General features: G+C 30.8%; 1 protein-coding gene across 2 annotated transcripts in view; it reads right to left on the bottom strand.

Annotated features, from left to right (window-relative positions):
* The window catches only part of LOC147910200 (mannosyl-oligosaccharide alpha-1,2-mannosidase IA-like), a 302,227-nt gene that overhangs the window by 231,119 nt on the left and 60,021 nt on the right, over nt 1-11,087 (bottom strand). The gene's annotated exons all lie outside the window — the stretch shown is intronic.

Genomic DNA, 11,087 nt, shown 5'->3' with positions numbered 1-11,087 from the left:
TAATGTATAATCTTTATTATTTGCTTTATACATAGACACAGCAAAAGTTGTAGCAAAAGAAAGATACATTTCCAATTAAGAAACCAGCATAATTGTCAGATTATAAAAAGAAATACATAAAAACGATATCAAACGAAAACATTCATGTTCATTGTACTAAAAGATTTGTTCTATTAATTTTTATGGCGACAATGCTTAAGCGCAAGTAAACTATTTATGTATTAATGAAAAGAATTGTTCAATGTACAAATATCAGAATTTAGTCGATATATATTCGCAGATAATTAAAAACTTTCAACTATTCAAACTTTCGCAAAGCTCAAAAACATAATTTATGTGCGAAAGCATTTCAAATGTACACGGTGACGTTACTAAATTACGCGAAACTAACTAACAAGGTATATTTCTCTCAGAATAAGGTAGACGTTTCCACATTAGGAATGTTGACACGTTGCTAATTATGAAAATAACAGGTACTTTAAATCTAGACTATAGATCAATCAAACTGACGGAGCGACTTATCGATCCAACGACGTATGACTTATGGAACATCCCACGTAATTTCCTTTGCAATTTAAACTAAGTAACAAGATCCTGAAAGAGAGTAAACTTCATTACGGAGTATACGTATTTCAGAAAGCCATTTTCTGCATGGTTGCGTTTACATTGGATCCATTCGCATTCACATTTTAAACGGTTTGCGATTCGTTAATGCAAGATATTTGTCTGCTATTTCAGTAAAAATCTGTGTATTTTGGGAAACTTTCAAACTAAATAATTCTTTAATATTATCTCTTAACAGGACAGAAAATATAGATGACACGTTATCTGTATGCCACAAAATGACGCTCAATTAAATTTCAAATATTATTATATTTCTATATTTTTATTACGGCTAGAAATTAAAAAATGATTGATACAACTAAAAAATTGACTTTTAATTGATTTTTAAGATAATGACAGGAAATTCTAAAAACAAATTTTTTTTAAATCGATACATTTACAATTCCTTCCAATTCACTAATGGAGAGTCGAAGTGTCGCTTGTCCTCTAATCAAATTCGTAATGATTGCTTATAGAAAAAAAAACATTTTTTAAATTACATAGATACCGTGAAAGAAAATTGCTGATATTGAAACAATTATAGAAAAATATTCTGTTTAAAGATATATTATTTTTCTTTAAAAAGTTTTTAAAACGTTGTTTCAAGTCGGAACTTTATAAATGAAAAAAATGTTAGTTTTAGATACGTCATTTTTCTATTAAACAAGTAAAGTTTAAATGGCAATTTAAAATATTCAAATAACAATAATATGCACAACCTTTTCGCCAAAAATTTTTATATGCACCAAACATAAAATAGCATTCTCATTAAATGATTATTCGACGAACTCGCATGCATTTTTCGGATGGAAAATTCACAGGATTGGAAAACCGTACCTTAAATATGTTATGAACCATGGTAAACTCTATGAAATAAAACTCGAGAAAAATAAAGGAGAAAAAAAATAACCACGAAAAGAGTGACAAAAATTATATATTTCAGCTCGAATGCGAAAAATGTAAGCCTGAGATAGCAAACGCGAGATGTAATGATAGAGAATGTAACGGAGGAAAAGCGCTAGGCCGGCTCGAATGAACGAGATAAAATTGCACGATTTTTCCTCACGTGTCGCATGCGACTGTGAATATAAACAAGCTTTCCTCGAGCGAGTTTTTCCCCTAGCTGTGGCCTACGAAGTGTGCCCATAGAAAATCTGCGACAATTCAAAAGCCAAGGTGCATGACCGAGAGAAACGTGGAGGTCTTTGACGGGCGCGGAAGAGCCGCAGGAGGGTGTTTCGGATGATAAGGAATAGAACGGACGAGGGTGGTAGTCGCGCTTCGTGGGAAAGGAAGGTAAGAAGAAAGGGTGGGAGAAGAAAGGGATCTAAGCGATGCTGCACACTCGTCAGGGTTCAATTCCGCGTGAAAACGCTTTCGGGACTTCAGATGTATATAGCGGTAGGCGGAGGTTGGAAAATTACAAGGAAATACGGATGGGTTGCTTTCTTTTATTGAGATCAGTTCGTGAAAATATCGACGCTGTATTTCTTTTTGACAGACAGATATTATAATTTTATCGCGCATTTCATATCTATATGATGAATAGTTTTCTGATGAATCATCAGAAGAACAGATAAATATAAAACCTTGGAGTTATGATTAAATATTAGAAGACTTCCGAAATTTTAGTTTTACTATTTCATTACATTATTATAAATATTATAAATAATATAAGCTGTTTTTACATATCTGTCGATTAAAAAGAAATAAAGTTCTAATAGACACATCGTAAATTCTAAAGATTTTATAACTTTTTATCTTACTGTCTGTCAGTATTCATAACAAAATATCGTTATCAATGATCCTATAAATTTGCTAAAGTGTATATCGCATTTCGTTACTCGAAAGGATTCTCCCACAGGAGTTTCAAAACAAGGATACTGACAGAGCATCGAAAAATGTTTCTAACGAGTGAGAAAGTTGCAGTTGACGTTAAATCTTTACACAAGATTAGTTTCGCCCTCATAAAGTCTCTCTAACAAAAAAATAAAACGATGACGTGATGTTTTTAACTTTGGCAATGTGACAGTATAGATTATATATCGCGATGTAATCGCAAAAGTATTGATATTTTGCACATTTCTTTTACACAACTTTATAATTATCTTCTAATAATTATTTTATTTTAATATTTAAGATTTATCTCAATATTTTCTCACGCATATCAAAATAACGAAAAAAGACATTAGAAACTATTAGGGAAAAATAAGAAAGAAAGAAATGAAAAACTCTTTAAGAAAAAAACAACATAAGATGTATGCTAATTAACAACATAATAGTTAACTGATTCATATTGTTTGTTCATTTTTATTATTCAATTGAAGGAACGAGTTGATCTTTAAGAGTTTAATATTTCTTTATTCGTTGTCTTACTATACAAAATAAATATTGATAATTAAATCTCAAATATTAAAATTAAATAATTATTAATTAAATAATTAAATAATTAAATAAATATTAAAAGATAATTATAATTATACACATATACATACGCACGTATAGGTATAAGTATATACAAGCTGTTCGATTTAATCTATCCTCGCCGATTAAAGTTAGAAACATTAAAAACACCTCTTTAATGTGATTACTTTCAGATGATTTTCGAGTGTAATAAAACCGTACTCATTTTCTCAAAATTTTAAGAGAGGAAGGTAGTAGAATTTTTTGATGAATATGGTTCCATCAGACTAAAATTAATCTTAAAATAATCCCATTGAAGAATCTTTTTAATTTTAATAGTTTCCGAGATATCAACATGGACAGATTGATCTAACAGAAAGCGATACTCTCCCGAGATGATTTTCAAAGCTTTCGAAAATGGATCCTTAATATCATAAGTCATATTCGTTTTTCCTTGACTTATTGAATGGTACATTTTTAGGAGGATTTCATTTGAAAAATTGAACTACTTCTTCGTCCCTTAAAATTTCGGAAAAAAAATGAGTTCCATCACACTAAAAATCATCTCAAAGTAATTCCATTAAAAGAGCTTTTTTAATTTTTCATTAAACTAGTTTCATCTTAATAGTTTCCAAGATATTGACAGTTATAATGAGTTTAAAATCAAAATGCCATAATTATCACAATTATAAGAAAGCAAAGATATGCAATAAAATAAATAATAATAATAATAATAATAATTGACAGTACAGACATATGATTTTATCCTGTTCAATTATGAAGTCAAGATTATTAGTAGCACAAAATCTTGTTGAAAGAAAACAAAATTGTCAAGCCGGAAATCGCTTCGTCGGTAGCACGCAATGAGATACAGATCGTAAAAGGAGAAAGTGCTGGCTAATACACGTGGGTGGTGAAGGGAGGAAATTCGAGAAGGGGAATATTTTTACGATGGCAATAAATCTGACCTCGATGCAAGGTAGGTAAATTCGATTTACGGCTGGCAATAAATAATACCGCAGAGACATGTTTCAATTACTCGGAACGGTATATATCCCCCCCTTCCCCAAGGATAGCTGACTACTTCATCGTCGATCACTACTGGATGACCAATTGGCTCTCGTTTACAGTAGTTACATCTGCGTGATTTATCGTGCGATTGCTAAGGCGTACGAGGCGTGCACAACGAGTTCTCATCACCACTGTCGCACATTTTAATGTCTCCATTGAGAAGTTAAAGCTGCAAATCCCATCTTAATCGGATATTGTCTTTATATCGTTGAATATATCAAAAGTTTGCTTGACTTGTATAAAATTAATGGCACATTTGGTGTCAATTTTATTAGAGATTACTATGAAGATTATTTAATATGTGTTAAATTTATTTCGATGAAGTTATTGAAATATTCTATTATATTGTAGAAAATACATATTAAGATCGAACGAGAAGTCAGAAAATTTTACGCAAGTACTTTTATGTGTGTTATAAAATCGTTTTATTTCTATGCCGTTTACAATGCGTTTACGATCTACTTGTTACGATATTGCTTCATTATGCACTTACACTTCACAAGTTGATTGAATGTTCAATGTTAATTAACGATAATGAACGAACGCGGTTCATCGGGCTTAACGGCTTAATTTAGTGTAAAGAAGTTCGCTTGCACTAATTATAAAGTTTGTTGATTCTCACTGAGATTATTTTTATTTGCAAAAGCAAAAGAAACAATGTATTATAGCTGCTGTTATATATTGTATAATCATAATACTTCAAAAATAGATGTACAAAAGAATAATGCGCTTCAAAATAAATGCTGTTACAAAAACGCTTTATAAAAATCAGTAATGAAAATCGGTAATGAAAAACTGCGACACAAACAAGTTAAATTTTCATTAAATAAGATCAAAATAAAAATTTTTAGAATAAAAATGCTTTTAATTCAAGCACATCCATATCCATGCGCGACTGCTCATGGCTTAATCGAATTAGAGAATTGCGGCAAATTACCCATGAAAAGTTAGAATCCAAAAGTTACGCGATGACATAATTCTCAAAATGAAAATTTTAGTATCGCACTGCTTTTAATTATATATTTCGAGAGAACGCATGCTTGAGTTTTGCATTTAAGTAGTCTTCAGAAATCCTCTTCGCTTAATCAAATCGTAATATTGCATTAGCATGAGGCAGTAAATTCAATGGCAATTCGAAGCGGATTTATAGCATAAGCGCGACGTTTCAACTGGCAAGCTTTAATCTATTGATGATGGGATTATCGACATTTTACGTTGGTACTTAGCAAGGCTGTCAGTTGGATTTACAGGAATTGATATTACAGAGTAATTACTCTGATCCTACAATACAACAAGGCATAACGATATTTTCAAACTCTCAACTATACGATGGAATTAAATGCGATAGAAATAAACTGGAAAGCAATTCCTTCTTCTACGTTCATGAAAAAAAAAGTCATGATGAACAAAACGCTATAATTATGTTTTAATTTAATGATTTTAAATATAACTTCCTATGTACATATGTAATGATGAACAAGCAATTTTGTCACGTCTGCCTAGCTGCCCTCCCCTCCTCCCCCATTTAACCAAATCTTAATGAATAAAGTATATAACAATGCGCTATTTTGCGCTGCATCCTTTAAAGTACTTCCCTCTTCGAGCAAACAGTCATATTCATATCTAAGTATCATTAATTTGTATTTAATTTTCCAAATCGGTTGTTATTAACACGTTGGGAGGGGAAAGCTGACTTACAGCCTACTCAGCCCCCCACAAAAACATTTTTTTTAGCTAAACAAAATGAACGCAAAAATTTTTTTGCGGATTTTGAGAGTGCATAAATAGCGCATTATTATATAATTTATTTAATAAAATTTAGTTAAGTGGAGGAAGGAGGCCAGCTAAGCAGACATAATTTTGTCTTGCGAATATTAAGTACATTGAAGAAAAAAAGTCTAAATTTGACTAAATTAATTCGTTTTTATTTTTTTCAATGTAGAATGTAGAAATGTATTTAAGCTAAATATAGTATATTTGATCTAAATAGATATATTATTCAACAAAAGAAATAAAAAAGTAAACAAAAACTAAACAAAAAGATTAAAAACATTCTGGTCAGAGTACTTCGTTTCTTATCTCATGTATTTATTCTAAAACAAATTATACTTAAAAATGGAACATCCAATCAATTTTAAATGAACATGTATCTATTCTAAAACAAGTTGAATATAAAAATGGAACAACCGATTAATTTTAATTTAAATAAACTTTCATTCTTGTTATATATTGAACTTGTTGTATACTTGAGAATTCATTGTACATTTGAAATAATTGTACATTCCAAATAATTCCATCGTTAAACCAAACTCTTCGCACAGCATTTTGCTACATTTCACGTTTTATTTCATTGACTAAACTATATATAATATATCTTGCACGAATTTATAAAACAATATTCTATTTACTTTCGACTAGTAGTTACTCTGCTTATTTATGGTACATAAAATATCTTCTTACAAAGTAAATATACCTTCTCATGTATTTTACATTAAATGCAAATCCACTTTGTAAGAAATGTTTATTTTTCTTTCAGTAATCTTTTGACAAATCAATTAAATTTAAGCGCTCCGTAATTTGCTTCCGCTTGTATTATAATACAAGAAAACATATATTTTTATTATTGTTATACGCAATCACAAATAAATTGGCTTCTTAGCTTTTTTCCTTCTTCTTTAAATCTTCGCAACGTCGCTGCAGCGTTGTCAATGTAAATAACAAAACTGTCGCATCTTGCATTTCATACTACGTTTGATTGAATTTTTTTTTTAAATATACTTTCCTTTTTCCAAACAATTCATATGATAGCGTATGTACATGCACATATTTCTATATTTTTATCATCTACTTATAAATATAACATATAAATATAACATATTCGTTGTAACTATATATTTATTATAATCCATTGGATGTGTAAATTACAAAAAAAAAGCAGTGTATCACTGTGAAACAGTGTTGAACAAGTACAATTACCATGTGTCCTACATAAAATAATAAAAATATATTTAACAAATTACTACTTCATCGCGAAGCGAAGAAACTGTGAGTTAAATACTCTTTTTAACACACTTGGCAGCAATTATATATACATGCTTCAAATGGTTGTCAATACAGTGAACCAGTCTGGGGCACGTTTTATGCATATGTATGTTGATTTAGTCTACGAACAATTAAACTTGAAGCTCCAAAGGTGCAGGGAATAATTAAGTCAATAAATTACATAACGCCATCCACCGCGTATTCTCCAACTTGGTATACTGTCGGATATTACATTCGCAAAGCTCCCCGGAGCTTTGCAATCACTGCCGGTACAGGTAGGTACATACATTCCGAACATTCGCGATCGTATCATATTATGCACACGCGGAATATAGATAATACCGAAAGCAAATTAGACACTCTCACTAAAATATAAAGCGAATGTGTTGAAACAGTCGCACGATAAATTTGACGTGTACTCAGGTACATCAAAGGGATAATACCTGGTTGCAATAAGATATAAAATAAAACGGCACGTTTTTAAATATGCATATGTAAAAGACTGAGATGTAAGAGATATTAATGCTGTAACAAAAATCCATTCATTTTTTTTTTTAGAATATTTTAATATGTAGAACGACCAATGTTTCGATATGGAAAAAATATTGCATATCAGATATGGAATATTTCTATTCTCATCTTTTAGCAACAGAAAGATATTGTTTACTTTAGTCCAGTTTCAATGAATTGTTTCAATATCAAAATTTGATGAAAAATTCTGAAATAAATTCGGATTTATTGCGTGTCAACGGACTGAAATAATCAATCAAGTATACAGCAACATTAATTTAACGAAGTTTCTTCACAACTCAACTAATTTCAAACTTGGTGGTAATTAAGGATATTAGAAATTACAAATGGGGAACTATATGTTATCTGTACTGATGCTTTCTCAAGAAGTTAAACAAAACAATAGCTGCGATAACGAAACTCAAGACAGTTGCGCAAATGGAAAGATACATACATATATGTATTTAGTGGTACAGTTCACCGCAGCGCGAACGAGTTTCACCTTGTATGCACTCGCATACGATGCAACCAACCGGAGGACACTGGAGGAATAAATAGGCACTTGCATTAAGTAAACAAGTTACAATTTGCATATATTCATGGAAGCTCAATGTGGTTCCAGCTGTACTTTTACTTCAGAGAACCTTAATTTCAGCAAACTCTGTCTTCGTTACTTTTTCGGAATATTTCAATACTTTCGTCGTATTTCATTTCTAGTTTCTGAAAATCTGCAAAATTCTTAGAAATATCTTCAAACATAATATTAATCAAAACCAACACGAATAAATTTCAAGAAAATGTAAATATTTTCAGATTAAAATGCATAAATTTCTAAAATGCAGTTTACTAATTTCATTATTCAGTAAATGTTTTTAATTAATTAATTTTAGACAATAACGTAAAACTGATATAACAACAACTAAAAATCCCTATAAGAAAATGTAGATTACTCTATATTTCATTCTCTATAATATACGAGTGCTTTAAAATTTAAATCTAAACGTAAATATTAACGTATAAATGTAATGTATAACAAAATATGTATGATATTAACTGTTATGGATTATTTCTGTTAAACATAATAAGCTAAAATATTCATATATATATTGTATTTTAATCTAATAATAAAAATGTAAAATATTTCTACAATAATTTTATTTCTGTTTCGAAATACGTATCAGAATTACGTATCAGAATTAAATTAATGTAATTGAAATGCCTTGCTCTTCGCAAATATAATTAATTCCCAAATTCAAATGGATAGAATAACATCAATTGTCGAAATATCTCTCAATATCTGTTTATTATTCAATAATATTGTAAATAAGAAATGCACTTGGATATATAAAATTACTTTGACATGTAACATCTCTTTTCAATAAACCTTAATTATCTCTACATATATGACACACACACACACACACACACACACACACACACACACACACACACACACACAATTAGATTAAAAGAGATTTTACATACAGAAGTTTTATAAAACTCTCAATTCAATAGCAAAAAATAAACTTCTGCAACTACTAATTTTACTTTTTTTATCATTATCTTTTAATATCCTGATAATGTAACATAATATATATATATATATACTGAGCGCAAATTTTGCAGTCTAAGTGCAAAACGAGATAAAGCTTAAAAAGTATCAAAATACTCTTGCCAGATCGAATTTCCGCGGTGATAACTCATATACATAATTCGTCAATTTCAAGACTCTACACTTTAACGAGCTGTGCTTGGAAAGTCATATCATAAACGTTAATTCTCAAACATGAAATGCTTGCACCAAGACTTCGAGTGAAAGTTTGAGACTATATTAAATTATTTCAGATGTTTCGCTCCTACGCAAAATTACTACGATACGAAATTTATCACGATTTGTCATCGTTTCAGAAAATTATCGGATAAGAATACATTTCCATAAAACAATAACAACCCAAAGATTAGAAATCATAACTTCAAAAAAGATAAATCGTGAAATATATCACTTTATAAAAACAATGTATAATATAACTATTACGATCAAATTAATCTTTTTTTATATTTTAGTATTACATCTTATTAAAATTTAGAATTTTATAAAGCTCTTTTATGTTATTTCACGTGTCGCAATTTATATAATAATATATTCTCGAAAATTTTGTACCTCTATATGTGTGTCCATATTGTGACCATCATAGCTTTTTAATTTTAACTTTATGAACATTGGAAACCACCATCTTGTTTATAATTCATGTTTGTTCATCTAATATCACACAGATGAGCAAATATTGTCATTTTCAGAAACAAACTTTTAAGCAGTAAGCAATTGCGTTATGAAAGCTGCATTCATCATATAAGTTTTTTATCTACAAAAGCATTCTGGAAATTCAGATCTCTAACTGTTAGTGTGTAAAATGCAGATTTAAAATTATAGATTTTAATTAAACAATTATAATTCTCATTTATAACAATGCGTGTTATAAAAATTGAACGTGATATCCGTGATATATGTATCTCTAATAAGAATGATAATATAATTTTTGTTGACGGAATCATTGACGTATTAAGTTCCATCGCATCGTTTAAACTGGAAAATCGAAATAATTCCGAACTTCAGAGTTGCGAACATCGGAGATACGTGAATATAGAATAAACTGGTCCACTTCTCGAAAGACAATAATGAATATCGCGCGGTGCAAATAGAGACGCAAATGCGAACGACGCATCGTTCTAAATCATCAAAGCGATGTATCACGCTTGTACGTGGACGCGCCTTTGCGCAACGCTCACCCTCATCGGGGTGAACGCAATTTCGTTGACACGCACGGACCGCTCACTCGCAGCCGTTGAAATTTCGACTCGCTCTTGTTTCACGATGGTACATGAAAAATAAATTCGTCGCGCGCCACTCGCATCTCTCTTTTGGAAGCGGACGATGCATTCAAAATTTTAATATTGTAATACCGTCTCCGTGCAGATATATTGCAACATGTACGTTCTGCGCGATACTATACTTCGGGTCGTTCCCTGAAGATATTGTTCCCCTGACAGTATCCAAAGATGCATCTATATCTCCGAATATTTTTCACCAGAATGTTGCAGCGATAAATTTATGGAATAAAAATAAAAGAAAATATATTAACAATTTATATTCTGCTTTCCTCAATTTTAATAACGTATATGTGTGAATATAACAATTGTATTTTCTATCAAAAAATAAGAGTCACGACAAAAATGATGCAAAACAGGCGAAACTTCAAGGCCTGCGGCGGCTCGAATAAAAAATCGAATATTCACGACACGTCGTAGGTTCCTCACGGGAATTCCGCGGTTGCTGTTGAACGAGATTTTGCGGCACGATCGGCCAGAATCGTGCAAATGAGATACGAAAGTGGCCGCGAAACGTGAGCTTCCATAGAGCGAGATAAGGGCAGCAAAGCGGCCCGCATGCTTGCTCTACT

The sequence above is a fragment of the Acromyrmex echinatior genome, chromosome 3, assembly GCF_024713525.1.
Source record: "Acromyrmex echinatior isolate Ae372 chromosome 3, ASM2471352v2, whole genome shotgun sequence".
NCBI lineage: Eukaryota > Metazoa > Arthropoda > Insecta > Hymenoptera > Formicidae > Acromyrmex > Acromyrmex echinatior.
This window is presented reverse-complemented; position numbering and strand designations above follow the sequence as displayed.